Source organism: Hyla sarda, chromosome 7 (genome assembly GCF_029499605.1).
Source record: "Hyla sarda isolate aHylSar1 chromosome 7, aHylSar1.hap1, whole genome shotgun sequence".
Classification (NCBI taxonomy): domain Eukaryota; kingdom Metazoa; phylum Chordata; class Amphibia; order Anura; family Hylidae; genus Hyla; species Hyla sarda.
Window position 1 is genome coordinate 180,540,459 of NC_079195.1, and position 17,180 is coordinate 180,557,638.

Genomic DNA, 17,180 nt, shown 5'->3' on the forward strand with positions numbered 1-17,180 from the left:
TCCCTCTACTATGACATCACTGTGTGTATTATCTCTGTATGGTGACATCACTGTGTGTATTATCCCTGTACTGTGACATCACTGTGTGCAGTTTCCCTGTACTATGACATCACTGTGTGTATTATCCCTGTACTGTGACATCACTGTGTGCAGTTTCCCTGTACTGTGACATCACTGTGAGTATTATCCCTCTACTGTGACATCATCATGTGTATTATCCCTGTACTGTGACCTCAATGGGGGAGATTTATCAAAACCTGTGCAGAGGAAAAGTTGCCCAGTTGCCCATAGCAACCAATCAGGTCGCTTCTTTCATTTTTAACAAGGCCTCTGCAAAATGAAAGAAGCGATCTGATTGGTTGCTATGGGCAACTGGTCAACTTTTCCTTTGCACAGGTTTTGATAAATCTCCCGCAATGTGTGTATTATCTCTGTACGGTGACATCACTGTGTGTTTTATCCCTGTACTGTGACATCACTGTTTGTATTATCCCTGTACTGTGACATCACTGTGTGCATTATCACTGTACTGTGACATCACTGTGTGCATTATACTGTACTGTGACATCACTGTGTGTATTATCCCTCTACTGTGACATCATCGTGTGTATTATCCCTGTACTGTTACCTCAATGTGTGTATTATCTCTGTACGGTGACATCACTGTGTGTATTATCCCTGTACTGTGACATCACTGTGTGTATTATCCCTGTACTGTGACATCACTGTGTGTATAATCCCTGTACTGTGACCTCAATGTGTGTATTATCTCTGTACGGTGACATCACTGTGTGTATTATCCTTGCACTGTGACATCACTGTGTGTATTATCCCTGTACTGTGACATCACTGTATATATTATCCCTGTATTGTGACATTATTGGGTGTTTCATCGCTGTACTGTGACATCACTGTGCGTATTACCCCTGCACAGGTCAGAAGGCATTATCACTATATGTGAGGGTGAGGTATGGTGTATCATATAAGGTTTAATGTATGACAAGGTTATATTCAGAGGCGCAGTATGTAATAGTATCATATTCAGAGAGCGCAGTGTGTGGTAGTGTTATATATAGAGGATACAATCTGTGACAGTATTATACTCAGAGGGTATAGTGTGTGGTATTATTATATTCCAAAGGTACATTGTGCAGTAGTATCATATTCAGAGAGCGCATTGTGCAGTAGTATATTCAGAGAGTGCAGTGTGCAGTAGTATCATATTCAGAGAGTGCAGTGTGCAGTAGTATTATATTCAGAGAGTGCAGTGTGCAGTAGTATCATATTCAGAGAGTGCAGTGTGCAGTAGTATCATATTCAGAGAGCAGAGTGTGCAGTAGTATTATATTCAGAGAGTACAGTGTGTGCCAGGTTTATATTCAGAGAGCAGAGTGTGCAGTAGTATTATATTCAGAGAGTACAGTGTGTGCCAGGTTTATATTCAGAGAGTACAGTGTGTGCCAGGTTTCTTTTCAGAGAGCGCAGTGTGCAGTAGTATTATATTCAGAGAGTGCAGTGTGCAGTAGTATCATATTCAGAGAGTGCAGTGTGCAGTAGTATTATATTCAGAGAGTACAGTGTGTGCCAGGTTTATTTTCAGACAGCGTAGTGTGCAGTAGTATTATATTCAGAGAGTGCAGTGTGCAGTAGTATCATATTCAGAGAGTGCAGTGTGCAGTAGTATCATATTCAGAGAGCACAGTGTGCAGTAGTATTATATTCAGAGAGTACAGTGTGTGCCAGGTTTATTTTCAGAGAGCGCAGTGTGCAGTAGTATCATATTCAGAGAGTGCAGTGTGCAGTAGTATCATATTCAGAGAGCAGAGTGTGCAGTAGTTTAATATTCAGAGAGTACAGTGTGTGCCAGGTTTATATTCAGAGAGCACAGTGTGCAGTATTATTATATTCAGAGAGCGCAGTGTGCAGTAGTATTATATTCAGAGAGTGCAGTGTGCAGTAGTATCATATTCAGAGAGTGCAGTGTGCAGTAGTATCATATTCAGAGAGCAGAGTGTGCAGTAGTTTAATATTCAGAGAGTACAGTGTGTGCCAGGTTTATATTCAGAGAGCACAGTGTGCAGAAGTATTATATTCAGAGAGTACAGTGTGTGCCAGGTTTATATTCAGAGAGCACAGTGTGCAGTAGTATTATATTCAGAGAGTACAGTGTGTGCCAGGTTTATTTTCAGAGAGCGCAGTGTTCAGTAGTATTATATTTAGAGAGCACAGTGTGTAGTAGTATTATATATCTTGAGGGTACAGTGTGCGATTATATTCTATTCAGAGGATAAAGTGTGAGGTAGTATTATTTTCAGAGAAGTCCGAGTTTGGCAGCATTATATTAATTATCATTTTCATGTAGAGGATCAGACTCCGCTGACAAAGTAATTGTCACAATTCGGCTGGCTGGAGGTGGATCCTCTGTGTCAGCGAGGGATTGGCGTGGACCGTGTCGGTGGACCGGTTCTAAGATGCTACTAGTATTCACCAGAGCCCGCCGCAAAGCGGGATGGTCTTGCTGCGGCGGTAGCAACCAGGTCGTATCCACCGGCAACGGCTCAACCTCGCTGACTGCTGAGAAGGCGTGGGACAGAAGGACTAGGCAGAGGCAAGGTCAGACATAGCAGAAGGTCGGGGCAGGCGGCAAGGTTCGTAGTCAATGTGGATAGCAGAAGATCTGGAACACAGGCTTTGGACAACACTAAACGCTTTCACTGGCACAAGGCAACAAGATCCGGCAAGGAAGTGCAGGGGAAGTGAGGTAATATAGCCAGGGAGCAGGTGGATGCTAATTAGGCTAATTGGGCCAGGCACCAATCATTGGTGCGCTGGCCCTTTAAATCTTAGAGAGCTGGCGCGCGCGCGCCCTAAGGAGCGGAGCCGCGCGTGCCAGGACATGACAGCCGGGGGCCGGGACAGGTGAGTGACTTGGGATGCGATTCGCGAGCGGGCGCGTCCCGCTATGCGAATCGCATCCCCGCCGGCAATGTCAGTGCAGCGCTCCCGGGTCGGGTCTGACCGGGGCGCTGCAGAGAGAGGAACGCCGCAAGCGCTCCGGGGAGGAGCAGGGACCCGGAGCGCTCGACGTAACAGTAATGAACCAATGCCATCTGGGCGTCAAGTTCTGCAAAGAGAAAATTTAGCTGGACCCAGTGGTATGTACCATCTGAATTAGATAAGGGAAGACTATAGAGAAGACGTCACCTGTAGTCACTGATGTCATTGTGTATTCTCCTCACTATAGAGAAGACGTCACCTGTAGTCACTGATGTCATTGTGTATTCTCCTCACTATAGAGAAGACGTCACCTGTAGTCACTGATGTCATTGTGTATTCTTCCTCACTATGAGAAAGGTGTAGGAAAAAAGTTGTGATCTTCTGTGGCGCTGCCTCTTTGAGATCGAGATGCAAGTTCAGTCACATATGGTAGAATCTTAATTATTGGGCCTGGAGTGCTGCAGATTTTCTGTGTATGTATGTATGTATGTATGTGTATATATATATATATATATATATATATATACACACACACACACACACACACATAAAACGTCCTCCTCTAGGAAACAGCACCCAACACGAAGTCCAGGTATTATGCAGACTACAAGCATTGCTTGAAAAAGGCTTGCTAGCCGAAACATCGCACTTTATGCTCTGATGCAAATAAAAACCTTGTAGCCTGCATAATACCTGGACTTTGTGTTGGGTGCTGTTTCCTAGAGGAGGAAGTTTTATGGGGATCCAGTGTGGCATACTGGGGGACACTTTGCACCGCACTAGAAGTCGTCCTGTGCTCGAATTTTCACGGTGATTCATATATATATATACACACATATACACACCATTGTTTCTCAGGGTGCCCCAAGCAGTTGCAAAACTGCAATTGGGCATGGTGGGAGTTGTAGTTTTGCAACAGCTGGAGGCACACTGGTTGGGAAATGCTGATGTGTATATATATATATATATATATATATATATATAAAACGTGCATGTGTGAGAAATATCTACTGCATCTTCAGTCACGGTATGTGTTATTGCAGTGTTAGTCAAGGTATGGCAGTATTGTTGTGTTTTGGTATGGCATTGTTATTTAGTCACGGTATGGCGATATTGTTCTGTTCAGGTATGTCGCTTTTATTCAGTTGCGGTATGGGGTTTTGTTCTGTTCTGGTATGGCAGTGTATGTGTATGGGGCAGTGTATATGTGTATGGGGCAGTGTATATGTGTATGGGGCTGTGTATGTGTGTGTGGGGGCTGTGTATGTGTGTATATGGGGGCTTTGTATGTGTATATGGGGGCTTTGTATGTGTGTATGGAGGCTTTGTATGTGTGTATGGGGGCTGTGTGTGTGTGTATGGGGGCTGTGTATGTGGGGGCTGTGTATGTGTATATGGGGGTTGTGTATGAGTATATGGGGCTGTGTATGTGTATATGGGGGCTGTGTATGTGTAAATGGGGCTGTGTATGTGTGTGTGGGGGCTGTGCATGTGTATATGGGGGCTGTGTATGAGTATAGGGGGCTGTGTATGTGTATATGGCGGCTGTGTATGAGTATAGGGGGCTGTGTATATGGGAGCTATGTATGTGTGTGTGTGGGGGCTGTGTATGTATGTGTGGGGGCTGTGTATGTGTTTGTGGGGGCTGTGTGTGTATATGTGGGCTGTGTATGTGTGTGTGGGGGCTGTGTATGTGTGTGTGTGTGGAAGGGATGTGTATAGGGGCTGTGTATGTTTGTTGGACGTGAATTTTTATTTTTTTTTTACTAAAATGCTGATGTTACCCCAAATTTTTCATTTTCAAAAGGGGTAATAGGGGAAAATGTCCCCCAAAATTTTAAACCCCATTTCTCTCGAGTAAGGAAATACCTCAAATGTGGATGTAAATTGATCTGGGGGTGCACTAGAGGGCTCAGAAGGGAAGTAGCGACATTGGGCTTTTGGAAAGCGAATTTTGCTGAAATGGTTTTTGCAGGGCATGTCACATTTAGGAAGCCCCCATGGTGCCAGAACAGCGAAAAATACCCGACATGGCACACTATTTGGGAAACTACACCCCTCAAGAAATGTGACAAGGGGTATAGTGAGCATTTACACCCCACTGGAGTTTGACAGATCTATGTAACAGTGGGCTGTGCAAATGAAAAATTTAATTTTTAATTTTCACGGACCACTGTTTCAAAAATCTGTCAGTCACCTGTGGGGTGTTCAGGCTCACTATACCCCTTGTTACGTTCTGTGAGGGGTGTAGTTTCCAAAATGGGGTCACATGCTGGTATTTCTTTTTTTTTTTGCATTTATATCAGAACCACTGTGACCAGCAGCCACCCCTGTGCAAATCACCAGTTTAGGCCTCAAATGTTCATGGTGCTCTCACTCCTGAGCCTTGTTGTGCGCCCGCAGAGAATTTTACGCCCACATGTGGAGTATTTCCGTACTTGGGAGAAATTGTGTTACAAATTTTGGGGGTCTTTATTTCCTTTTACCTCTTATGAAAATGAAAAGTATGGGGCAACACCAGCATGTTAGTGTAAAAAAGAAAAAAAAATTGCGCTAACATACTGGTGTAGACCCCAACTTTACCATTTCATAAGGGGAAAATTTGTAGCGCAATTTCTTCCGAGTACGGAGATACTCCATATGTGGCCGTAAACTGTTTCCTTGAAATACGACGGATCTGTAGTGAGAGAGCGCCATGCGCATTTGAGGCCTGGATTAGGGATTTTCATAAGTGTATATGTAGTGTTTTACTCTTCATTTAGGGTTAGTGTAGTGTAGTGTTTTTAGGGTACGTTCACCCAGGCGGGGGTTTACAGTGAGTTTCCCGCTACAGCGGAAAATTTGCCGCATCTCAAACTTGAAGCAAGAAACTTGCTGTATACCCCCGCCCATTTGAATGTACACTGTACATTCACGTGGGGGGGGCAAAACTACGACTCCCAGCATGCACTGACAGACCGTGCATGCTGGAGGTTGTAGTTATGCAACAGCTGGAAGCACACTGGTTGGGATTGGGAAACACTGAGTTAGGTAACAGACTAACGAAGTGTTTCCGCACCACTGTCTGTTTCCTAACTCAGTGTTTCCTAACCCATGTGCCTTCAGTTGTTGCAAAACTACAACTCCCAGCATGCATGGTCTGTCAGTGCATGCTGGCAGTTATAGTTTTGCAACAGCAGGAGGCACACTGGTTGGGAAACACTGAGTTAGGATACAGACAATGTTTCCCAACCAGTGTGCCTCCAGTTGTTGCAATACTACAACTCCCAGCATGCACAGACAGCCGAAGGGCATGTTGGGAGTCGTAGTTATGCAAGAACTGGAGGAGAACAATTTGGAGACCACTATGTAGTGGTCTCCAAACTATATCCCTCCAGATGTTGCAAGACTTCAACTCCAAGCATGCCCAGACTGCCCAGGCATGCTGGGAGTTGTAGTTTGGCAACATCTGAAGGGCCTCCGGATCGGTAAGTGGATCTTCGGCGCCGGTCCCCGCCGGTTTCCCCGTTCTGCGCCGCCTATTGTGGGTGGGCAGGACGGAGAAAACGAAAGTTAACCCCCCCGCCCCCGATCTGCTATTGGTGGTCACCACCAATATTGGTGACCACCAATAGCAGGGATAGGAGGGGTGGCACCCCTGCCACCTCACTCCTATCACTTCAGGGGGATCGCAGGTGTCTTAGTCACCATAGACCTGTATGACCTGGAATCGGCGCAAATCGCAAGTGTGAATTCACTTGCGATTTGCGCCGATTGCCGAAATGGGGGGGGGGGTCTAATGACCCCCCTGGGCATTTGCAGGGGGTGCCTGCTGATTGATATCAGCAGTCACCCCGGTCCGGTCCCCACCCGGCGCACGGCAGGGACCAAAATTCCCACAGACGTATAGATACGCCCTTTGTCCTTAAGTACCAGGACGCAAGGGCGTATGCATACGCTCTTTGTCCTTAAGTAACAGGACGCAAGGGCGTATGCATACGCCCTTCGTCCCCAACAGGTTAAGTACCAGGACTCAAGGGCGTACCCATACGCCCGTGGTCCCCAACAGGTTAAAAAAGCCACCTGATTGGTTGCTATGGACAACTTCTCCACTTTTCCTCTCACAGGTTTTCATAAATCTCCCCCAGTATGTGGGAATATTCACAAATTTTTAGGGCAGTTTTACAGTATCCAGAATAGGGTATATTTGATTATAGCAGAGTGTGGCGCAGTTACATAGTTTGCAGCACAGTGTTTTACTGCACTACCCTCTGCTGTAATCTAATTAAAAATGCATAATTAGAAAAATCAATTGGGGGGGGGGGGGTCCCTGGGGGCAGACTCAGGGACAGGCCACTAGGTTGAAGCGAACCCCGGCCTTTACCTGTGTAAGGGGGCCAGAAATCTCTGATGGCAGCCCTGTCTCCTACCCTATATATAGAGGATAACTTTTAAAGATTGCACTTACACCACTACCATCAGGTGTTGCACCAACTGGCCTCGACATATGCATGGAGCTGTAGGTGGGCATTTGCCAGGACCTTAGGCGCTCCTCAGTATGACATGATGAGATTGTGGCATAAAGATGCAGAATTCTTTCCCCTTATTCATCAGCTTTAGCCATCTAGCTTCGAAGAAATATTCTATACATTGACCAATATTATGGCCTGCAAGTTTAGCTCAGACTTTGTGCTCCTAGATCAGTGTTTCCCAACCAGGGTGCCTCCAGCTGTTGCAAAACTACAACTCCCAGCATGCATGGACAGCCTTTGGCTGTCTGGGCATGCTGGGAGTTGTAGTTTTGCACAGCTGGAGGCACCCTGGTTGGGAAACACATTCCTCTGGAAGCCATTCATGGTACCAGACAGTTTCCCCCACATGGTAGTCAGTAGCAGTGCCCTTCCCCCCCCCTCCTGGATGCTTACCTTCTGCGGCTCTTTTACCCTCTTCCCAGCGGCTCCGGCGGCGGGGGCTTCCTTAGCATGGGCTCTTCCTTTCTCTTCCTCTGTGCTCCGGCATCTGATGAAGTCACTCGTTCGCAGAAGCAGGAAGAGCTCAGCCTGGCCTCTTGTGTTCTCTGGCTAACTTGAGCCAGCGAGCACAAGAGTGATTGACTGGGTGAGGAGCCAATGGCTCTGTCAAACCTTCCACCGAGCACCGCATTTAACTGCAGACGCCTCATTAAGAGGCATTTACAGTTAAATGCGGGACATGTGGGGGCCAATAGCGAGAATGTCCCGCCGGATCTGGGATGGTTGGGAGGTATGGTTATAGGGCTCAGAATATGGAGATTTAATATAGAAAATAAAAGGAGAAGCACAAGAAATGAAAATGCACAGCATTCTAAAAGAATTAAAGGGGTTATCCACCATAAGGTGATTTTAGTACGTACCTGCCAGACAGTAATGGACATGCTTAGGAAGGATCTGCGCTTGTCTTGGGGCTAAATGGCTATGTTGTGAGATTACCATAACACTGTGGCTAGCTTTTTGTGAACTGGTATTTCCTGTTTGAGTTTTCTTCTTTGCCTACAAATCCTATAATTCCATTTTCCTCCCTCCCACACATCAGCCACCCGACCCATTAAAACATAAATGAGCTGCATCCATTCAAAAGACCTGTGTTTTCAATCAGGGTGCCTACAGCTGTTGCATTAGTTGCAGATTGAGCTCACTCCCACCAAGCGATTGCTCAAGCCATTGAAGCAGACAGGCTCCCTGTCATCAGCTGACTAGTGATTGCAACCTGGGAAAAATCTGAGACAACAGTCATTTTGTATGCTGTTTAAAAATAAATCAAATAAGAAAACCTATATATTATGAACTACACTAACTTTACAGCCCCTGTAGCATAGTCAAATAAAAAAAAATCCCGGAATACCCCTTTAAGGGGTTATCCAGATGCTAAAAAAACTTTATATATTGTTAGGGGTGACATGAAAGTAAAACAAAACATATATTTATGTCAGCGAAGAAAGTAGAAACTGATCCAGCACTTGGATAAAAAGTTGCAGCTTTATTTTGGTCCGAATCCGACAAACAAACTTTCCACGGTAAAACCGACACCCTCCCTTGTCATACGCGTTTCAGGCGCATGCGCTCTCTTTCTCATATATTTATGTACCTGACTCCCTGTCATCTGGTCTCCCTCAGCTCTATCTACCTAATTCTGAGACAAGCTCTTCTTGAATCTAATTGTCTGAGCCTCGACACTAGGGGGAAGAGTGTTTCCCTTAAGTAGGAAGTAGGTAAAGTAGTGGGGGACTAGATAGCATCACAGCAGGTTGATTGCAGGATGGGGTAAGGGGGGATTTGTGATCCGTTGTGCTCCTCCATGTTGTTTCAGCTCCCCAAGAAGGAGCGAGTGCAGCACCAGATCCCGGCTCCCAGTCCTGTGCACTAAAAGACTTGTATTGTAGGCTGCAGGTCCTGGCAGGTGTACAGAACAGGAGCAATAGCTCTGCACTGGAATGTACAAACCGTGGACTCCACAGTGCCAGGACCCTTACACTACAAATCATTCTTTGGTCTTGGCAGTTTAGAGCCCATGTTGTGTACATTCAAGTAGTCATCCCTTACACTTGCAGGGTGCTGTAAGAGATCTGACAACATCCTACTCTGAAATCACACAATCAGCTCCAGCTCACCCCCTATGTAAATCACAGCCCCTCACTGCAGCATCAGAACACAGTATTGTAATGAAGGGTATGCTCATCTGACAGATTCACTGTCAGTCAGAGAGGATCCAAAAACCTTCATATCTCGAGAATGGGGGAGGAAGAATTTTTTTTAACTAAGAACACCGGTAGATTTAGGGTGCCCTAAGATTTTAAGGGGTATTAAAAAGTCACAATGTCTGGGGAGGCCACAGGTCCTAGAGAACAGAGGACGTTACTGTACACTCTGGCTGCATGGTACTTGGCGCACCAGGACGTACATGTATGTCCTGAGTCTCTACTGGATTATGAATCGAGCGCAGTAGCTGTTTACTTTATAGAGCTGCGGCTAATGGCAGACATCAGCCATCATGCTGATACCCTATATTAACCCTTCAGATGCCATGATCAATACTGATCACGGCTTCTGAAGCATAACAGAGAATATGAGGCCACCATATCACCATCAGACCACCCACTGCACAATCTCTGGGGTATAATGAGTCAAGATGGCAGCCAAATCTCCTCTTACCTGCTCCTGGCCCACTTTGGCAATCTTTTTCTGGCAGACCATAGAAGCAGATCTCCGATATTACTTATCACTGCTATGCCTATGCATAATCTAATGACTGCTATAAATATTCTCCAATGGAGTTAAGAGGAAAAAAAAAATGTTTATATAAGTAAAAAAAGCTTCCACCCCAATGAAATAATAAATAACCCTCTTTTCCATTTTACAAGTGAAAAAAATTAGATTAACAAAAATATTTGGTATTGCCGCGTGTGGAAATGTCCAAACTATTAAAATAAAATGTAACCCCCCTTAAGGACATTGGGATTTTTGATTTTTTTCCTCTTTGCTTTGTAATAGCCTTTACATTTTACACCTACACACTCATAAAAGGCTCCTTTTTTGGCTTCACTAACTGTACTTTGTAATAACATCACAAATGTTATCACAAAATCTACTGTGAAACAAAAAAATAAATATTTGTGGGGCAAATAAATTCTATTTTGTAAATTTTGGGGGCTTCTGTTTCTAATAATGACACATTCAATGACACTGACCTTACGGTTTTCTTAATGTCATATTTTAATAGTTCAGACATTTACGCACACAGTGATATCACATAATTTGAAACCTTAACCCCTTAAGGACCGAGCCCTTTTTCACCTTAAGGACCAGAGCATTTTTTGCAATTCTGACCACTGTCACTATAAACATTTATAACTCTGGAATGCTTTTAGTTATCATTCTGATTCCGAGATTGTTTTTTCGTGACATATTCTACTTTAACTTAGTGGTAACATTTTATGGTAACTTGCATCCTTTCTTGGTGAAAAATCCCCAAATTTGATGAAAAAAATGAAAATTTTGCATTTTTCTAACTTTGAAGCTCTCTGCTTGTAAGGAAAATGGATATTCAAAATAAAAAATTGTTGGGTTCACATATACAATATGTCCACTTTATGTTTGCATCATAAAATTTATGAGTTTTTACTTTTGGAAGACACCAGAGGGCTTCAAAGTTCAGCAGCAATTTTGAAATTTTTCACAAAATTTTCAAACTCGCTATTTTTCAGGGAACAGTTCAGGTTTGAAGTGGATTTGAAGGGTCTTCATATTAGAAATACCCCATAAAAGACCCCATTATAAAAACTACACCCCCCCCCCAAAGTATTCAAAATGACATTCAGTAAGTGTATTAACCCTTTAGGTGTTTCACAGGAATAGCAGCAAAGTGAAGGAGAAAATTCAAAATATTCATTTTTTACATTCGCATGTTCTTGTAGACCCAATTTTTGAATTTTTGCAAGGGGTAAAAAGGAGAAAATTTTTACTTGTATTTGAAACCCAATTTCTCTCGAGTGAGCACATACCTCATATGTCTATGTTAATTGTTCAGTGGGCGCAGTAGAGGGCTCAGAAGGGAAGGAGCGACAAATGGTTTTTGGGGGGCATGTCACCTTTAGGAAGCCCCTATGGTGCCAGGACAGCAAAAAAAAAAACATGGCATACCATTTTGGAAACTAGACCCCTCAGGGAACGTAACAAGGGGTAAAGTGAACCTTAATACCCTACAGGTGATTCACGACTTTTGCATATGTAAAAAAAATGTAAACATTTTTACCTAAAATGCTGGGTTTCCCAAAAATTTTACATTTTTAAAAAGGGTAATAGCAGAAAATACCCCCCAAAATTTGAAGCCCAATTTCTCCCGATTCAGAAAACACCCCATATGGGGGGTGAAAATTGCTCTGCTGGCGCACTACAGGTCTCAGAAGAGGAGGAGTCACATTTGGCTTTTTGAAAGCAAATTTTGCTCTGGGGGCATGCCGCATTTAGGAAGCCCCTATGGTGCCAGAACAGCAAAAAAAAACACATGGCATACCATTTTGGAAACTAGACCCCTTGGGGAATGTAACAAGGGGTAATGTGAACCTTAATACCCTACAGGTGTTTCACTACTTTTGCATATGTGAAATTTTTTTTTTTTTTTACCTAAAATGCTTGGTTTCCCAAAATTTTTACATTTTTAAAAAGGGTAATAGCACAAAACACCCCCCAAAATTTGAAGCCCAATTTCTCCCGATTCCGAAAACACCCCATATGGGGGTGAAAAGTGCTCTGCTGGCGCACTACAGGTCTCAGAAGAGAAGGAGTCACATTTGGCTTTTTGAAAGCAAATTTTGCTCTGGGGGCATGCCGCATTTAGGAAGCCCCTATGGTGCCAGGACAGCAAAAAAAACTAAACACATGGCATACCATTTTGGAAACTAAACCCCTCGGGGAACGTAATAAGGGGTTAAGTGAACCTTTATACCCCACAGGTGTTTCATGACTTTTGTATATGTAAAAAAAAAAAAATTTTTTAACCTAAAATGCTTGTTTTCCCAAAAATTTTACATTTTTAAAAAGGGTAATAGCAGAAAATACCCCCCAAAATTTGAAGCCCAATTTCTCCCGAGTACGGCGATACCCCATATGTGGCCCTAAACTGTTGCCTTGAAATACGACAGGGCTCCAAAGTGGGAGCGCCATGCGCATTTGAGGCCTAAATTAGGGACTTGCATAGGGGTGGACATAGGGGTATTCTACGCCAGTGATTCCCAAACAGGGGGCCTCCAGCTGTTGTAAAACTCCCAGCATGCCTAGACAGTCAGTGGCTATCTGGCAATACTGGGAGTAGTTGTTTTGCAACAGCTGGAGGCTCCGTTCTGGAAACAGTGGCGTACCAGACGTTTGTCATTTTTATTGGGGAGGGGGGCTGTGTAGGGGTATGTGTATATGTAGTGTTTTTTACTTTTTATTTTATTTTGTGTTAGTGTAGTGTTTTTAGGGTACAGTCGCACGGGCGGGGGTTCACAGTAGTTTCTCGCTGGCAGCTTGAGCTGCAGCAAAAAATTTGCCGCAGCTCAAACTTGCAGCCGGATACTTACTGTAATCCTCCGCCCATGTGAGTGTACCCTGTACGTTCACATTGGGGGGGAACATCCAGCTGTTGCAAAATTACAACTCCCAGCATGTACGGTCTATCAGTGCATGCTGGGAGTTGTAGTTTTGCAACCGCTGGAGGCTCCGTTTTGGAAACAGTGGCGTACCAGACGTTTTTCATTTTTATTGGGGAGGGGGGCTGTGTAGGGGTATGTGTATATGTAGTGTTTTTTACTTTTTATTTTATTTTGTGGTAGTGTAGTGTTTTTAGGGTACAGTCACACGGGCGGGGGGTTCACAGTAGTTTCTCGCTGGCAGTTTGAGCAGCGGCAGAAAATTTGCTGCAGCCCAAACTTGCAGCCGGATACTTACTGTAATCCTCCGCCCATGTGAGTGTACCCTGTACATTCACATTGGGGGGGGGGGGGGGGGACACATCCAGCTGTTGCAAAACTACAACTCCCAGCATGTACGGTCTATCAGTGCATGCTGGGAGTTGTAGTTTTGCAACAGCTGGAGACACACAGGTTGTGAAACACCGAGTTTGGTAACAAACTCAGTGTTTTGCAACCAGTGTGCCTTCAGCTGTTGCAAAAGCTACAACCCCCAGCATGTACGGACAGCGGAAGGGCATGCTGGGTCTTGTAGTTATGCAACAGCCGGGGGCATACTACATTGGCTGGGGATGCTGGGGATTGTAGTTATGCAACAACTGGAGACACACTGGTTTGCTACTTAACTCATTGTGCCTTCAGCTGTTGCAAAACTACAACTCTCAGCAGTCACGACAGCCAACGGGCATGCTGGGAGTTGTAGTTATGCAACTACCAGATGCACCACTACAACTCCCAGCATGCACTTTAGCTGATTGTGCAAGCTGGGAGTTGTAGTTATACAAAAGCTGAAGGTACACTTTTCCATAGAAAGAATGTGCCTCCAGCTGTTGCAAAACTACAAGTCCCAGCATGCCCATAAGGGCATGCTGGGAGTTGTGGTGGTCTGCCTCCTGCTGTTGCAGAACTACAGCTCCCAGCATGCCCTTTTTGCATGCTGGGATCTGTTGCTAAGCAACAGCAGGAGGCTGTCACTCACCTCCTGCTGCTGCTCAGGGAACAGGTCAGTCCCGCCGCCGCTGTCGCTCCTGGGACCCCGATCCCAACAGGGACACCGGGGATCGGGGTCCCCAGCACCCGGGGTCTTCTGCCCGCACCCGCTCACGTCCTCCGGAAGAGGGGCGGAGCGGGTGCGGGAGTGACACCCGCAGCAGGCGCCCTGATTGGTCGGCCGGGGATCCGGCCGACGAATCAGGGCGATCGTGAGGTTGCACCAGTGCCACCTCACCCCTGCTGGCTCTGGCTGATCACTGGAGACCCGATTGACCCGGAATCCGCCGCAGATCGCTGGACTGAATTCTCCAGCGATCTGCGGCAATCGCCGACATGGGGGGACATCCCCCTCATATCATGGCTTCAATGTAATGTTCTCCTGAAACTCACATATAGGATGCACGTGGTCCCAATAGCCCTGCCGGAAGCATTTTTTGCCTCTATACTGCCTCTGTTCTCTAAATTCATCTGGAAGCAGAAGAAACTGGTAGGGATAAAAGACTGATTCAGTCTTTTATCCCTACCGTGGCTCCCTGAAACGCGTCTGGTACAGACTGCTTACTTGCACAGAGACCGGGACACATCAGAGCATTCTATTACCACAGCAGAGTCCCGAACAGTCACCGCTAATCAGCCGCAGACAGGACCGGCTCCCAGCGCTACAGCCAGCAACGTCATCTCACACCGGACCTCCATCCCTCTCCTGCTCCTGTTTCCCCATGCTGCCGGGTCACAGATGGCAGGCACCGGAGGACCTCCAGCGCTGACACGCGCATTCGAATTCAGAGGAGCCGGTAAGAGTCACATAGTGCCCGTTCTTCATTGACCTCTTCTTGTATTTTGTCCCCGTGCCGCTGGGGTATAGGAGAGCGCATCTTGCACAACTGTATATAACCTGATACGCCTGCAGCGCTATTACGCGCATCTATTTTAAGCAAACCCTGCGCAGACAGGGAAAGTGGTCTAATTTCTGAAAGCCTACAGCGCCGCCGAGCGCCAAAACTACTGTGGATTAACCCTATCAGTGCTAAGTATGCTATGTGACTATTACAAGACTATTACTTTCATTACCTATCATCCACAGAAATAGGTCACCGTCATCCCCTGGACTATTGCTTGACACCTTCTCTCCCATATATCCCTCTAGTGCAATATTAGCCCCAATTGTATTTTACTCATTTTTTTATATATGGTTAATATTATTTGTGTGTCGTCCGAAGCAAGGGCACTGCCGAGGACCTCACTATGAAACTATTGTAATTAATGTAATCGAATAAATAGGGATCAACCGATATCGTTTTTTTAGGGCCGATACCGATAATCGGTGGAGGTTAGTGCCGATAGCCGATAACTTATACCGATATTCCGGTATAAGTTATCGGCTATTTATCCCCCCCGCGACACCGCTGCAGATCATTGATTTAAAGTGAGCGATTTAAATCAATGAACTGTAGTGGCTTTTGCGGTGCCATAGGCCGCCGCCGCCACCCGCTTCTCTCCCCCAGCCTGTCCGGGGGTCCTGAGTCCTATCACCGCCACCGCTCCCCCCACTGCCGCACCGCGACCGCCCCCCCCGACCCGCCGCACCGCGACCGCCCCCCCGACCCGCTGCACCGCGACCGCCCCCCCCCGACCCACCGCGCCGCAACCGCCCCCCCGACCCGCCGCACCGCGACCCCCCACCGCTCCGCCCCGGCCCCATTGCCTCATCCATCCCCGGTTTTATAATTACCTGTCCCCGAGGCCCGGGGTCCACTCTACGTCTGGCTCCGGTGGCGTCCTCCTGAGCTGTCACTGTGCGCACTGACGGTGACGTCGCGCACGTCACGTCACTCGTCATTGCGCACAGTGTAACGCAGGACGCAGCAGGAGCCGGAAGTAGCATGGTCCCCGGGAACAGGTAATTATAAAACCGGGGATGGGGGAGGCAATGGGGCCGGGTGGGGGGTGCGACGCGATGCGGTGGGTCGGGGGGGGCGGGGGCGGTCGCAGTGCGTTGCGGCGGGTAGGGGGGCGGGGCGGGGGCGGGGCATTATCGGCTTATCGGCAAGGTAATTACCGATAATGCCCAAAATCGGGATTATCGGCTGATAATATCGGCCAAACAGATAATCGGTCGATCCCTACTAATAAATGTTTAATATTTGACACAACTCTTCATCTACTATCTCTTTAATATTCTATTCTTCATCTTTCATCTTATACCCCTAGCATGGCAGGACTGCTCCATTTATTTATGTATTTACAGTTGGGATATACCCACAAATCTTAGGTACTGGGGTCTGCAGTCACTGTTCTATGATTGCTGTATTGTGAATTAAAACCAATAATATTGCCCCCCTCTACTAGTTTTCGGTGCCGCAGCACCTTCCTCAGGAGGATAATAAGGCAACACCCTTCCTCGTGGTCCTCCCGGTCAAACATGCCCTAGGTAGATTAACTCATCATTAGGTGCCAGACAATCAGCCAATCTCTCCTGCCTGTTTAGTAGTCCAATGCACAGGTATGTCTTAACATTACCTGTGCTCCTATGATCCAAAGGGTTCATCCGCCATCCTTCAGGTGTATCATATCTTATTTTTTTTTCTTTATGTAACTTTTTAGTCTCCAAAAGGGTGGTACACTAGGCCAGAAGGGCCTCCCCTATAACATCAATAAAGGAATAATCCAAGACAAAACATTCCATTTAAGAGGAATAAAACAATACAGCAATCTCCTCAACAACAACTTGATGAAATATAATCGCCACTCTCTTCCCTATTCCACCCCTCTGAAGACATATAAATAACCAACCCCAATCCCTAACCCCCCCCCCATGCCCAGTTAGGCCCCGAAAAAAAAAAACACTCCAAACCCCTCTTCTCCCTCAGCACTAGGTCCAGCTTATCATATATCGCAAAGAAAAAGGAGGACGCTAGGACCTAATCTCATACTTGCTTAACTCATAAAGAGCATCCTTATATAAAAGCTTGTCAGGGAAAACCCTCTATATTCTTATATTCTGACG